Below are 16202 nucleotides of genomic sequence, written 5' to 3' on the forward strand. Positions count from 1 at the left end.
TCTTTTAGAGAAACGCCCAATCTTTGATTTACAAATTGCCTGTGGTGGACAATTCACTAAACTGTCTCAATGGTAAATCAGCCCAATGGTTAATTATCCTCACTCCCTTCACACCCTTTGTTTGTCTCATCTATTTAGACTGTAAGATCTTTGAGGAGTGGACTCTGTATCAAAGAAATGTAGGACAAAAAGGAACCCAGACTGTTCATCTAGTCCAGTTCCCTGCAATTAGGCAGAATTAAGTATTAGCTAGACCATCCCTGACAGGTGTTTGTCTAACCTGTTCTTAAAACCGCCAGTGACTGAGATTCCACAACCTCCCTAGGTCATTTGTTCCAATGCTTACCTATACTTATAATTAGGAAGTTTTTCCTAATGTCTAACCTAAATCTTCCTTGCTCTAATTTAAGCCCATTACATCTTGCCCTGTCCTCAGCGCATAAGCAGAACAATTTATCACACTCCTCATTATAACAACTTTTTACATATTTGAAGACTGTTATGTCCCCTCGCAGTCTTCTCCAGACTAAAAGCAAACCCATATTTTCAATCTTTCCTTGTAGAAATGTTCCATGTTTTCTAGACCTTTTATCATATTTGTTGCTTTCGTAGGGACTTTCTCCACATTGTCCACCTCTTTCCCAAAGTTTGCTGCCCAGAACAGAACAAAATCAAGCTAGCAATCTTTCAAGAATAGGTGTTTTGGGGTGGGGTTTCTGACGCTTTCTGTAGGGCTGGAAAAACCATGGGAACAGCCTACTTTTTGATATCGCAACACTAGTGAGCGTGTTGACAGCTGAAATCCGGTAGCACAGAGCTGTATGAAGAGGCTGTTGGAATGGGAGGGGAAGGGGAGAAGAAAGCTAACCATACTGGTTTTGAGCCTCAAAGATAACATTTGAGAGGAAGGCATAGTGACTTAACCTGTCCCTAGCAGTGAGGTTAATAGAATCATAGAAATATAGGACTGGAAGGGATCTCAATAGGTCATCTAGTCCAGTCCAGACCGAGGCAGAACTAAGTATTAGCTAGACCACCTCTGACTGGTCAGTTCTTAGAAACCTCCATTGATGGAAATTCCACAACCTCCCTAGATAACTCATTCCAGTGCTTAACTACCTGACAGTTAGGAAGCTTTTCCTAATGTCTAACCTAAATCTCCCTTGCTGCAATTTAAGCCCATTACGTCTTGTCCTGTCCTCACTGGTTAAGGAGAACAGCTTATCACGCTTCTCTTTATAACAACCTTTTGTGCATTTGAAGTCTGTTATCATGTTTCCCCTCAGTCTTCTCTTCACCAGACTAAACCAACCCACTTTTTCCAATCTTTCCTCATAGATCATGTTTTCTAAACCTTTGATCGTTTTTGCTGCTCTCCAGTTTGTCCACATCTTTCTGGACATGTGGTGCCCAGAACTGGACACAGTACTCCAGTTGAGGTCTTATGAGCACTGAGTAGAGTGGAAGCATTGCTTCCTGTGTCTTGCTTACAACACTCCTGCTAATACATTCCAGAGTTATGTTCTCTTTTGTTTGCAACAGTAATACTGTTATATTTAATTTGTGATCCACTATAACCCCCCAAGATCCTTTTCTGCAGTACTTCTTCCTAGGCAGTCATTTCCCATCTTGTATTTGTGCAACTGAGGGCTGGTCTACACTGGCAGCGGTGGTTGACAGGAGATATGCAAGCTATGTAACGTAGCTTGCATATCACCCATCATCATACATATGTTGACGTACCGCGGTGTCATCATGGCTCTGTGGCGACACAACCTGCTCAATTGTTCGCTGTGGGGCCTGCAGTGTAGACATACCTCGATTCTTCATTCCTAAATGTAGTAGCTTGTATTTATACTGCTCCTATCACAACTGGGATCCTAGATGCTACTGTACAAATAATGGACCCTCAATGAAATCCATTTATCTCCACGTGGGCACAGAGGTGACAGTCCCTATGGCTCCAATGGCAGGTTTGTGGCCAAGGTCTGTAAGATGTGTTGGGATCCTTTGGGGTGGAAGAGTTATAGAAATGGTTATATGAAAACTACGTACATGTAAAGATCTCTGCCATTTGTATTGCTCAGTAGGCTTAATCTGACCCCTAGAAAATGCATACACTGAAAGTATGTTTGCTCTACTGGATCTTGGGTGCTCAAGTGTGTTCCAGGTGTGCAAGTCATTCCTGCTAGCGTTTTAATTCTTTAATGTATTGGATTAACCCCAAAACCCTACACCAAAGAAACTGCTTGGCTTCTTGTGGTTTAATATGACTGTGCATGGGACATCTTTTTCTTATCTCTTTCAAGTGACAGCCTACCTTCCCAAAATGCCTGCATCAAAGTCACCTGTCTTCTATTCAATCATCTTTGATGGGATTAAGGTATTGCCATACAGAACTGGCCCACTGCCATATAGCATCAGAACAAATGTGCAGCAGTCCTATACAGTAGGGTTTTATATTTATAAAGTGATGTGCAAATATTAATTAACACCAGCCATTATTATTCAGGAAAGGTTGTCATTGCTCTGAATGATCCTGCCTGCTGATCCCTTTTGAAAACCTGGCCCTATGCGTCAGCAAAGCACACGGCAATTTCTCAACTGAACCCTCAAAAAAGCTCTTTTGGAACTAAATGGGGCCTCCATCTATTCCTGTCTGTCCTTGGTTGTAGCTTTCAGATGTCAGCAGGCATTTCTTCCCTCTGGCTCTGCCTAATACCTGATGCTTCAGAGAAAGAATTTAAAAAGCCTCCTATGGAACTAGCTAAAGCCCCAAGCCTGAAAGCTACATCATGTGTATGCTTTACCCACATTAGGCATGGGAGTAAAGTGTTTGCAGGACTACGGCCTAACAGTGCAATACTGTAAGTGGAGAAGGGAGGAAGAGGACAGAAGGGGAGGCTCTTTTTTATCATTCTTGTCCATATGTGATCACTTTACACCCTGAAGCATAAGACTGGATATGTGTAATGCCCTGATTCGGCAGAGCATTTAAGATGGGCCTTAAAATTAAGCCCATGCTTAACTGTTTAGCTGAACTGAGGCCAAAATTATCTCACCTACAGTAACTATTGTATTTTATGGGCGGTGCTGTTTGATGAGACGTTTCTATGACAATTAATATATGATTTTTTAATTACTGTGCCACTCTCCCTTTCTTGTGACCCAGGACTGCAGTGGCTGGCAAATTTGCAGGATTAATCCTGTTGTTCTTTGTTGCATTCAGGCCAATGATAATCAATCAACAGATTTCTAAACCCTAACACCGAGTCAGGTCCATTCCATGCCAGCAGCAAGGGCAAAAGCCTCTGGAACTCCGAGTGGTCAGCGGCTATAGGCACCAGAGAGCGGAGTCAGCAGCTGAAATGTACCCTCCCTCACTGTGATGAAAGTAACCTTGTGTGTAACATTGTACGGCGCAGTGGTGCCATGAGGCCAAGCAAGGCTCAACTCAGAGCTTTGAATCCAATGAGCAAGACAACGAATAAGAAAAAAAATCAACCAGAAAAGGGGACAGGAAGGGATTCATTTTGTAACCCAGAAACAGCCTGGAAACTGATCCATCTGCTTAGGGGGGTGAATCCTGCCGGGGATTATAAACGTTCTTCTTACTCAGCTGAATCCTGCTGACAAGAATTCAAGGAATAAACAGACCATTACGGTCGTTGGAAAACACCACCAGGATGTGACTTTTAACTCTGGTGATATTCATTCACATGCAGCAGTTTGAACTGTTCACCAGAGTCAGGGATGGCTATTCTCCCAGGGCACTCTGGTGGCAACCTGGGGGTCTTTCGTGCTGTCTCTGTCACACTGATTGCATTAGGATCACAACCCAAATCATCTGTTTTCCACAGCTCCAGACATCAGGGAACACTGGTGGAGCTCATTCTTTTCCTCCTCCTGTTGCTTTCTATCTATTGTACTTGTAATTTGCCCATCACCATAATATCTAGGCACCAAATAAAGCAGCCACTAAAAATTATTTATTACGATCCATGAATAAATTGTTATCTCCACTCCACCCACTGGTGGAAAAGAACTTTGTGGAACATATTTAACTAACTGACTGACTGACTGTTAGTGGCAGAGGGTGATTAAATCTTAAATGTGTTATATTGGATATATCCCTACATTGTTTTTTAGAGAAGAAAACCTTTTGATCGAGGTTCTACATAATAAATAAAAAGCAATAAGAAAAAGTATATTCTATCTAATTCAAGTTTCACAGTCAGTTACTTTTGTTTGCAATCACAAACAATCCTCCCGCCCTCCCGCCTTTCAAAGTTCACTATTTGCTAGGGTAAAATGCATCAGGACACTTCTAAAGTTGAGTCAGTGTTGCATAATTTAATTTCTCATCTCCTATTTAAATTGCCAGCCGTACCATAATCAGAATGATAAATGCAGTCATCCTTCTTCATTCCGACATTAATACCCCTTGGTACTTCATATGCAAACAACTGTGACATTTGATTTTATAAAAATTACCAGTGCACCAACTCCGCTTAATTAAACCATTTAAAAGTTGCTTTTGTTAAACATAATGAATGATATATTACACTGCAATGAAACATGCAGTAAGACAAATACTCCAAAACGCTAACAATTAAGACTCACTTCACTTATGGCAATTGACAACACAAGTGCTCCACATTTCATTCAGTTTGTGCATTCTAAATGAACTGGTTCGTAAGAAGGGTGCTTCTTTCCTAATGAGTTTTGTAATCAAGGCATCAATTTTAATTTCAAATTGGCTAGATTGAGGGAAATTGCTAGACTAAATGACTGGTGCTAATTAGGATTATAAAAATATTCACCATGCCGCAAAATTAACGTAGGGTCTTGATTTCCCTGTATTTGACTCTGGCTTTTGTTTAAAGGAGGGGTCTCGGGATAAATTATCTCCTTTTTAACGAATTGAACAAACACTATATGTTTTAGTCGTTCTTTCATTTGAAGGGCCTGATACATATTCATGAGTTGTAAATGAAGTTAGGTGATTTCAAACCTCACTTGATTACCATATTGAAGAAGAGGCTTCAGTATCTAAATATTCTAGATCTCTGCGGTTTCTCTTTACACCACCAACGTTTTGGTTTGTCAGTTTTATTAATTCTGTGGGTTAAGCTCCAGAAGAGCTCGTGGCAAGTCACATGTGCAGCAAAGGACACACATTCTTGTCATAGAATATGATGTTCTCCGAAGAATAGAATGAACAGAGAGGAAGGACAGTCTTGCAGTTAAGGTACAAGAATGCAACTCACATCCGGAATCAATTCCTGGATTTGCCACAGTTTTCCTATATAGTCTTGGAAAAATCATTTAATCTGTCTGTGCTTCGACACCTCATTTGTATGGTGGAGATGATACTTCCTTTTGTCTATTTTGATTGTAAGCTCTCTGGGGCCAAGGCTACTTCTTACTATGTACAGCACCTAGCACAATAGGGCCCTGATCCTGGCTGGGATCTTCAGGTGTTGTAATTTAAATAATATTAATAGGGCAGTCTTTATTGTTCCTCTCAGAAGAGAAATATGCATATTTTATTTTACTCCAAGCAGCATGGGTACTGCAGGATTGATTATGGAGGCTGAAGTCAGTATATCTCTTCCATTTTTCCACTTTCCACTCTAGCAGTGAAATGTAATTTTCCCCTCTCCCTACACACTCTTCCATAACATCCTCCATTTTCTTCAGACTTCCCAGAGGCCAGCAAACGATTCAAATCCACTTTCCTTCCTATCTGGGTGTTCTCCAACCTTAATCATCTGACTGTGATGATCCTGTTTAAGAATAAACCATCTGTAACTTTCCACATTTTGTAAGAACCCCGTGGATAATCGGAGATATGGCTGCACTCTTAAGTTTCTCACAAACTCATTAACTTTCCCTTTTAAGATGCCTTTAATTTAACTAGTGCCTTTATATTGACATCACTGGGAGTTGGACTGGGCCATAAATTTAGACATAAGGTATGCTGTGTAACAACACAGGGGAAAGCCACAAAAACAGGGGAAGAGAAAGAGAGGAGGAGGTTGCCAACTTCCAGAGAAGCTATGGGCTTGCAACACCTTTAAAATTAGGCCATTTTTATACATTTTTACATGACTAATTCTAGGTCTCCAAGTCTAAAAATGTTGGCCTTCGTGTCTTTAAAATGAAAATTTACAGACCGACACTGCACACCAGAGAAGGGCTGATAGGACATCCCAATGAGCACTGACTCAATCCAACCTCAGATGGCTCTTTGTCTGAATGAAAGTGGTCACCATCAAAATAAGTGGGTTTCCCATCCCCTTCTGATGCCAGACTGCTGGAGACAATTGATATCCAAGGATTTAAAATAAAATTGATGGGGCCAGGTCTTCATCTGGAATAAAATGACATAGCTCTGTTGAAGTAAGCGAAACTACACTGACTTGCACCAGTATTTCCTTTTCCTGAGGGAACAAAACACCAAACACTGGCATTGACCCAACTTCCAAATAGCTCCATCAATCTTTCACTAGGAAGATATTACTGGCAATGGGTGCCGCTGCCACTCTTGAGATTGAGAAGGGAGAGAAGACTGCAGATGCTGTGATTTATTTGTCTTCTTGGGAAGGTACTTAGATGCTATGGTGATGGGCATAGTATAAACCTTAGACTAGACTAGACTATTTATCTGTAAGGCCAGGAACCAAGAGTGTGATGGTGTGATGCTGTATGATTAAAATGGGACCATATATATCATTGTTGCTACCTCTATTATAGAATTGCAACAAATCATCTACAAAGTATTTTGTGTAAAGTATCAAAGGAAAAGTGATGATTTGCTGAGTATGATTATCCTGTTTATATGCATTTACCTTCTTTGTATCTGAAGTTATAAATATGACTTTCCATCTGGATTTCAAATGTGTTTGCTCCTGGGATAACACTTGTTTATATCCAATCTAGCTACTTTGTGAATAAACAATGCCAGCAGACAGCCCATCAAAGGATACTTAGCTTTCACAATGGGCAATAAAAGGGGCTTGACCCCATCTAGTGAGCTTTCCTGTGGTTGTGTTAACCACAATATGGGCAACAGCTGCTCCTCTGACTCAACAAAGCATGCAAGGACACGTGACTTGCTCATGTGACCCTGGACTCCATCTTGTTTCTGAGACTTTCTACAAGCGAAGATAAAGAGCATCCATCCACGGGACAGAAAGTATATAAGGCCCTGAAAATGTCTCCATTTTGTCTTCATTTCCTGCTTCACTTCACTGGATTGGATTTCTAACAAAGACGTTCTAAACAAGAAGTGATGACCCCACACTCTTTGGGTAATTTCCAGAGACTTTTTGCAAATTAGCAGTTTTTTCACCACTGTTACAAAGATCCTGAAAGAACTTTGCAACCCAGTTGTGACAACCTGCACCCCCATGTTCACCCTTACAATATAACTGTGTATTGCTTAATACAAAGTATGTCATATAAGATGTCATATAAGATGGTATGCTCATGAGGTTCTGATCATTATTGTTGTAGTAATATGTTTGTTGCAATTTTATGTGTATGGTTATGAGGCTTCAAAATGTAATATTCCCAAAGATGTGTCCTCATGGCTTGAAACATATCCAGGTGAAACTCTTCAGGAGCAGAGGAGCAGTTCACAACTCATCAAGGTGTGTATAGGACAAACCCAGCTCAGCCTTCTAGGAACAAAGGACTGGCCTGGGCATCAAGGGAGGATCAGTTGGACTCAAGTGAATCACTTCCCTTCCTTTGGCCAGCTTGGAACCATGATGAGGTGATGCTCACTGACTCTGGACATGAATGAGTCCATGCAAGACATTGTTTGTCACCTGGCCCTGACAGTGGAGTAAAGCCCCAGAGGGGAGAAGGAACATTATAAAATGAGGACACACTTGCCATGCTCTCTCTCTTTTCCACCTCCATCTACTAACACAACCAAGCAACTGACGTGTTGACCAGTCAGCCTGTGGTGAGAATCACCTAAGTTTGTAAGGTTGCTGAAAGTGTTACGTTAGTTTAGAACGCGTATTGTTTTTGTTTCTCTCCACCAAATCTGACTGGTTATGCTTTGATTTATCATCACTTAAAACCCTTCGGTAGTTAATAAATTCGTTTTTTTGTTTGACCTAAAGCAGTGCGTTTGGTTTGAAGTGTGTTGGAAACTCCACCTGGAGTAACAAGGCTGGTGAATATCAATTTCTTTGTTAAACTGAGGGATTTATACGTGCTTACATCGTTCAGTGGGCATAACTGAATGTTGTAAGACGGAGGTTCCTAGGGTTGCATCGGGGACTAGGGGTATTGCCTGGGGTCATTCTGTTACATAATCCAAAGAGTGGCTGGCCAGGGTTGACAACTGTCCATAAATTTATGGACAGTCAGTAAAAAAACCTACAATTTTAACTCTGTCCATAAACCTATAAATAAATGATAATGTCCGTGAAATTGGGTAGAAGTAAAATATATTGTACTTTGACATTGATTGTCTTTGTTCAGAATCACTTCTTGTATCATAAAACTACACTGATCATGACTTTATCAATTTCCTGTTTTCTATTATTGCACACTCCCAAAGAACCCAATTGATCAATGAATTGCAGTTAAAACAATTGCATGGTTCTGAATTCCTGTGTACAGCATATTGCGAGTGAGTACACACTTTTGTAACATTATTGTATTGTTTATGGTATTTGTAGTGATGTCAGTAAAAAGTTTGCCGTGTCACTAAAAAAATCAACGTCAGCTCTTCATGTCAGTAAAAACTAAAATGCAAGGTTGGCAGCCCTAGAAACAGTCACTCACTTTGTTGGGAGCAGCTTACATGTTGAAGGCTGTGTGTGAAAAGCCCAGGAGTGGGGGGTTCTCACAGCAGAGCAAAGTAAGGCGGGCTCCAGGAGTGGCGGGACTGGGATGATGCAGCAATACACCAGTCCAGATTGCACCAGGGGAACGTCACACTAGTTTGTCATCTCTACTTTAAAAATGATTTATGGATTTTATTCTCATCTGTATGTATATGACCTTTTAACCAATACTCTCTCTCTCTCTTTTTTAATAAATATTTGTTTGGTTAATAAGCATTGGCTTTAAGTACGTATTTCAATAAGATATGAAATATTCATTGACCCAGTCGGTAATGTGTCCAATCCTTTGGGATTGGTAGAACTTTATTTATATATGATGGATAAAGATTTTCAGTAATCCCCACATATTTGACTTGGTTGTCTGGGTAGAAGCCAGAGGGCTGGATGGCTTTAAGGGAACTGTGTTTTTGTCGTCTGAATAACCAGAGAGGTGATCAGAAGCTGTTTGTTGCTGGCTTGGTGAATCTTATGGAAGAAAAACCACCAGTATTGGGGGGCTGCCTGCCCCATTTCTTTGCAGTTTTGCACTGTTTAAGCTATCTCAGCATGGCTCCTTAGAGACCAGCATCACAGATGGTCCAGTGGATGTCAATGAACTATGATTAAATGAGCCCTGGTGCATGCCACCTCTCCACATGCTACTTCTGGTGAATTTGTGTTTAGCTTATTAAAACTATCCCACTGTGTGCCTGTCCTTTTAAATGAATTCAGCCTTGTCTAATCTAAGTAGTCAGGATCCTGACATGCACTGAATTAGACTTTCAGTTCATAGTTCATAATTCATAGTTCCCGACTGCTTTGAGGTTACAAGAAACTCCTAACTGAGTTTGATATTGACTGCCAGGTGCATCTTGATGACACAGCAGTGTATTATCTTGATCATCTAATTGAGCTGCTCATACGTGATGATATTAAGATACCCACTTTGTTGTTTGCTTCATGATGAAGATTAAGGCCCATGGAAGCAGCAGCCCTTGATTACCGAGCTCTTTATTTATAGAATTCTCTCACATTAATAATGTTGTGGCAGGTGAATTTGAGATGGGCTATTACTGAGCTATTCTTGCTATCTATTTATCATCTACTTCTCTCTCCAGGTTTTCCTATCAGGCTCATCACTGGGGTATCTGAGGACCTTATATGTGTAAAGTTTCTTTTTCTAACAATTACAATTTTAAATATTTTAAGTTTCTCTCCTGGCTTCCCTAAAGGAGCAGCGGGGACAGATTGGGGCTGCAGGCGTAATACTTCCCACCCCATCCCCAGGTGACATACTTAAGGTCTGTCTGCACTTCAGCTGGAGGTATATTTCCCCATACACACACCAGCTTCAATCGAGCTAGCAAGCTAAAAATAGCCAGGCAGCCACAGCAGCACAGGCCAGCTGCCAGCACACAATACCATCAGAGTCCCTAGGCAAGTACGCGGTTGGCAAGCCTGTGCCACTGCAGTTGCACTGCTGTTTTCAGTCCTCTGCTCGACCAAAGCTAGCCCGTGTTCATCTGCCCAGGTAGGGAGTTACACCTCCAGTTGTAGACTGCAAGATTCTTTGGTGCAAGACTGTTTTTATATTCTGTATTTGTACAGCACCTAGCAACACGGGCTCTAGGTGCTACAACAGTACCAAGAATTAACAAACAATAAATAATAAAGGTAGGTGCCTTGACTCAGCCCCACATAATGTAGTAGTCAGCACAGCAGATCCAATGTGCAGAGAGTAGCAATTGGCTATAAGTAAGGGCTAGAGCACATTGCAATGCCTTGGGAGCAAAGCGGATGGGGAGCGGGGTCAGGAAAGTGACCGGGCCTCTTAAATGCACAGTTACTTCTCTGGGTTCCTGGTGCATTGCCCCTTGCTCTGGGCTAAAAGGGATAATCCAGCCCACAGGATGCTAGGACTATTGGTCCAGTTCCTCAGCTGTATTTCAGTGTGTGAGCCAATGCATATATGCCGGGCATAGTATTATATGAGTGTTGGGAAGTTCTGTTAATTGAATGTACTGTACTCTCCCCACAATGGTGTCCACCCATGTCAAGTATCCCATAACACCTCGCATCAGCCGAAGTAAGCTTTGGCTTAAGTAGATAGGAAAATCATTAGGATGAGGACATCTGAGTGTTTTACCAATACAGCAGGCAGGGAGTTACTCTCACAAGCAAATACTAGACTGTCCCAAAAGAAAAGGACAAAATATCCTAATATTCTACCCTGGCACAAATCTAGGACCTACACATCCCGTAGTACTTGGAATGCATGTTTCAGAATAAAGAGACAAGGAGTACACCATGGTACCGGAAAAACAACGTAGAAAGCTGATTGGTTAAATCTAGTTCCGGCTGACGTACACAGTACCCTGTACACAGGTAGGGGCATGAAAAAATGGCTTTAGGGGCATAACTCTGGAAACACACCTCCTGTGTGAGGTGAACGTAACAATCCTGCATAAGACGGCTTCCCAGAGACTGGTATCCTATTGAACCTTTTTCCCGCACTACATTATTATTGCTATTCAGCAATAAACCTGACTGTTATTGGCTATTAGGTCTTTTGAGTACATTTCATAACAAACTGACTATACAATTTATCAACACCTGCCTAACTCCCATTGAAATCAAATACCTTTGAAGCCCTGGGTCACGTTGCTGGTTGTTTCATCTGTCCTCAGAAGGCAACTGAGATACAGACGATCCTATGGGGGTCTTAATATTTGATTGGAACTGCTGCTTGGTAAGAAGCTTAGCTATCTGCCCTGCATTTTGGATTTGTCACTAACTAATTTTCAGGGTTCTCAGAGCCGGCATCCAACAGCTCGTCGCTATTCTAAACGGTCAGAAAATTATTAAAATAAAATATTATTCTGAAGGTTTTGGTTTTTTTTTAAAAAAAAAATTAGAGCTGAACTGGAATTTGCAGACTCATTTACATGTGCACAGTTCGAAAAGGTTGGATTAAATCTCCCCTTTGCAGCTCCTGCTGCTGGGAGTCAGATAGTATTTATCTGGCTTGTTTTCTGATGACCATTTAACGCATCTTTAAATCTGCCAGAATACGTAGCCATGGCAAATAAACCTGTAAAGGTCAAACACACCCTGACAGCCTAGAGAAATGGTTGTGGATGAAGGACTCAAACTGAGATTGTAAGTGCCCCCTACATAGGCAGCATGCCACCGACTTCTATCGAAGGCTCCCTTGTGGTGTCAGCTATGGATGATAGCAGGAGGGTGCATGTTAATAACAAGCTCACCAATCCACCAGCCCTCAGACATTTAAAGCAAAAAGCACCTGGATAGCTGTCAGAGAGGAGCAACCAGCACAAGGGCCAGAGGTTCACATCAGACCAAGCCCACGCCAGTGGCTTGTTGCGTATTTGAACCTGATCAATTGGTTTGTGATCCTGCACTACCCAAAGGGAGCTCCTGGCAGAGGCAGAACCCTCCCCGCTTTCCTAGCTCACATGAGGTGTTTACCAACTGCACCCTCACTTGGATACTGTCCAAGGCACGCTTGGGCCACAGAGCCAGCTAGTGCAGGGGGTGTGGTTAGTGCAGGGGGTGTGGTTAGCTATGGTCCCGCCTCCTCCCCGACTCTCTCAAGGCAATTGGCACCATGGGGAGGTAAGGACGAAGCAAGAGCTTCACTCCTCTGAGTCCAGAGACTGTGATTATTCCTGGTTGCTGCATGGGATTTGCACTTAGAATCGTGGAAATGTAGGTCTGGAAGGGTTCTTGAGAGGCCTTTTCGTTCATTCGCCAGCCTAGCTCAGTGGTTCCCAACCTGTGGCCCATGGGTTCTTTCAAATTGGCCCACCATTTCCCTCCCGCTGGCTGCAGAAGGGAGCCCGCTGCCTAAGGACCCAGGCAGAGCACGTTGCCACGGGGCTACAAGACCGGTGCAGGCTCCTTGCTGCAGCCAAGTGGACAGGAGATCAGCACTCTTCTCCCGCTGGCTGCACCAGGGAGCACAGCGAAGCGCTCCGCCTGGGTGCCTAGATGCTGGGGTCTCTGCTGGAGCCGGGGGAGGGGAGCGCTGATCTCCCGTCCCCCTGGCTGCAGAAGGGAACCATTGTCTAGGGACCCAACTGGAGCGCACAGGGATACAGGATGCGTGTGGTTTTCCTGCAGTAGCCAAGGGGACAGGAGATCAGCGAGAAGGCAGCCTCCTCGCTGAACTTCTTCTGTCTGGCTGCCGTGAGGAGGGGTGGCGGGCTGCTGGCGGAGACCGGTGGTCCTTCAGGGTTGTAAAAATGATACCTGTGGCCCTTGAGCAAAAAAGATTGAGAACCACTGACCTAGCTACTCCTAGACCATCCCTGACAGGTGTTTGTCTAACCTGTTCTTTAAAACCCTCCAGCGATGGGGATTCCACAACCTCCCTAACGTAACCTGTTCCAGAGCTTATCTATCCTGGGCAGTACGAAGTTTTCCCTAATATCTAACCTAAATCTCCCTTGTTCCAAACTAAGCCAATTCCTTCTTATCCTATCCTCCGTGGACATGGAGAGCCATTGATTACTATCCTCTTTATAACAACCTTTTACACATTTGAAGACCATTATGTCTTCATCCCCTCACCCCTCCAGCCTTCTCTTCTCTAGCCTAAATGTGTTCTGTTTTTTCAACCTTTCCTCATGGGGGAAGGGGAGGATCCTTGCCCCGGCACCTCCACACAAGGGTGTGGCAAAATCTGGCCCTAAAAAAGTGCAGACTCCTTTCCACCTGATTTGGGGCCCAGTCCCATTCCTGATACAGTCAATGGCTGAATGCCAACTGCCTTTCATAGTTTGGAGGATTTTGCGGGAAGCTTCCCCCGCTTTGTTTCCAAAGTTGGTGGGCATGAACTTCTGGTTATTTGTTGAGATGGAGGGGATTACTTCTATCACTGATGCCAGGGAGAGCACAGGAGAACTTGATGTTATTTTTTCCTGTAGCCAGCCAATTTGGGGCTCCTTTTTAATTTTTTTTAAAAAGCTAAGATGGGGCAGATTTCATGGTTACTGGAATATATGTGTTAAGAAATAAAGACATCTTAACTATTTATCTCAAATAATCTGGAAAATATTTCTGCAGCAGATAGTAATTTATTTTAGGATAATCAAATCTCCGATTTTAAGTAACTTGAGAAGTTCCCTTTAAATAACATAATAATGGGACCATCTGCAAATGCCCTTTGTTTTTCAGATTGCCGTACATCTATTTCAGATACAGTACATGCTGAACCTTCCATGAAAAGTCATCTGTATTTCTACCTGGGTGGTTAAACTCTCTCTTGGATTATACATTTTTATGAGAGATGGGCCTGGACCAAATTCAAAGAACCAAAGTCACGAGTCTGAACCAAATACATGATCCCACTTCATGCCGAAATTAGAAGTTGTTTATGTCAGAGAGTCGGATTCAGCCCAAAGTCTATGGCAGCTTCTGCAGATTTAGGGCCAATGCATTCAATCAGACTCTTTCCACTGACTGTAACAGGATCAGGCCCACAAAGACTCATGGGAGAAAATCTACTGCAGAGAGGTAGAGGCAGCAGACAGCAAGTGCAACCTTCCACTCACTGGAAAGCCTATAAGAACCAACCCCAGCCAAAATTTCGGACATTGCTAACCAAGAAAAAGGCAGGGCCAGGGCAGATGGGGAATGTACTAAGCAGAATCTGCCAGCCAGGCTCCCATGGACTCTTGGCTGCAATTTAAAGCTACTTTTCCCCCAGAAGAAAACTCCTATGGAACAATACCAACCTGAGTTGGCCCTGGCCTAGGATGCCCGGGACCAAACTGGAGTTTTGGACCAAGAAGGAGTAATCTACTTGTCCCTGTCCCACCTTGGCGGAATCTGGCCTCTGAAGTTTGCAGCTTGGACCCAACTGTCATTTGACCTACTTTAATTTTTCCATAAAGAGAGGTAGTGCGTGTTTGTTGGGTCTGATCTTCAGCAGGTTTAAACTGGCACAGTTCCATTGGATTATCTGGCGCTCCATCTTTAAGCTGATTCCAAAAAAAAAAAAAAAAAGAAGAAGCATCAACTGGCCCGATGACTCTTGAATTTTAAACCTCACACTTTACAAACATTTTTCTCTGTGCATGTCAATCTTTGTACATAGAGAGGAGAAAAGGGTGCCGGGTAGCTGTCAAATTGAGTTCCTGCCATTAGCAGCCTCCTTGAAAAGGTGCCTGTACAAGTTGAAGAACTTTCCGTCAGCAGGTTACTTTATGCAAAGTTGTCAACAAGAAAGAGTGCCAGGGAATAATGCCTCCTCCAGAGATCTGCTTTATGAATAGGAAAACCCATCGGGGCTCAGTGATATAATTCCTAACTCTTTTACTAAGCAAAATGCAGCCTCCGAGTGGAGTAGCATGTGGCACATATCTTGCATATACACAAAGCCTGATTTCCAGCAACTCCACTCCTGAATTTGGGGCAACCTGAGAGGTGTGTGGGGGAGAGAGTAAAGGTGGCTTTTAGCCACTTTTGCACTACTTGGATTCTGCACAGCCCTTGGGGTAAGTTAAAGCAACCTCAGGAACGCTCTAACCCACACCCAGCTTCCAATGACTCCCTGTGGGCCCCGGAAACAGAGACCAGCTGTGGCGCAGTACACTCCGGCCACCCCGCCTAAGGCAGGCAGTGGGAGCAGGCCTGGCGTTGAGCCCGTATGCCAGTTCTACATCTGCTGGAAAAGCCGCATGCACAAAGAGTATTCTAGGGGACCTTTTTTGCCTACTTTGAGGGCCCTTTAGCGCTGCTTAAAGAGGCCTTACAGAAAGAGAAAAGCAAGCCCCCACTGTGAGCCAAGGAGCAAACGCTTCCCTGTTATAGTTGAGCCTTCTTTCAGACACATGCTTGACACATTACGTTCAGTTTATCCCATCCCGGGTACCTCATCAGCTGTCTCTTTCTTACAGGGCTGTCTTTGTACGAACAGAAGTGCCGTTTAAAATCTTTACCTCCAGCTTAAACGCGGCATCAAACCATTCAGTGACATCAAACGAATAGATCAGTCTTTCAATCCAACTTCAAAATGCCTGGTTACACTGAACATCTGAGCTCACAAAATATTTGACATTTGGCTAAGTCTTCCATACAATTACCACCCGAAACTATGAAAGAAGTCTATTTACAATGGCTTGGAGCCTGCAAATGTCACACAGGCCAGTCAGAGGAGTAACAACATACACCTGGAGACTGCCATAGTGTTCTGCTAACAAGGGGATGTAAAGGTTATGTTCAAGTTACTGTTTGAAGGTGCTGCTATGGTAGCGTATATGATTTATTAAAGTGTATACTAAATAACTACAAGGGAAAAGATGACTGGGAGGAAGATAGAAAGAG

The 16202-nt window shown here is 43.0% G+C and overlaps 1 protein-coding gene across 1 annotated transcript in view; it reads right to left on the reverse strand.

Moving 5' to 3' along the window:
- SORCS3 (sortilin related VPS10 domain containing receptor 3) overlaps positions 1–16202 on the reverse strand; it is a 429816-nt gene that overhangs the window by 165945 nt on the left and 247669 nt on the right. The gene's annotated exons all lie outside the window — the stretch shown is intronic.

This window comes from Emydura macquarii, unplaced genomic scaffold (assembly GCF_026122565.2).
Source record: "Emydura macquarii macquarii isolate MOO-44397 ecotype Brisbane River unplaced genomic scaffold, CSIRO-AGI_Emac_v2 contig_3692, whole genome shotgun sequence".
Taxonomy (NCBI): domain Eukaryota; kingdom Metazoa; phylum Chordata; order Testudines; family Chelidae; genus Emydura; species Emydura macquarii.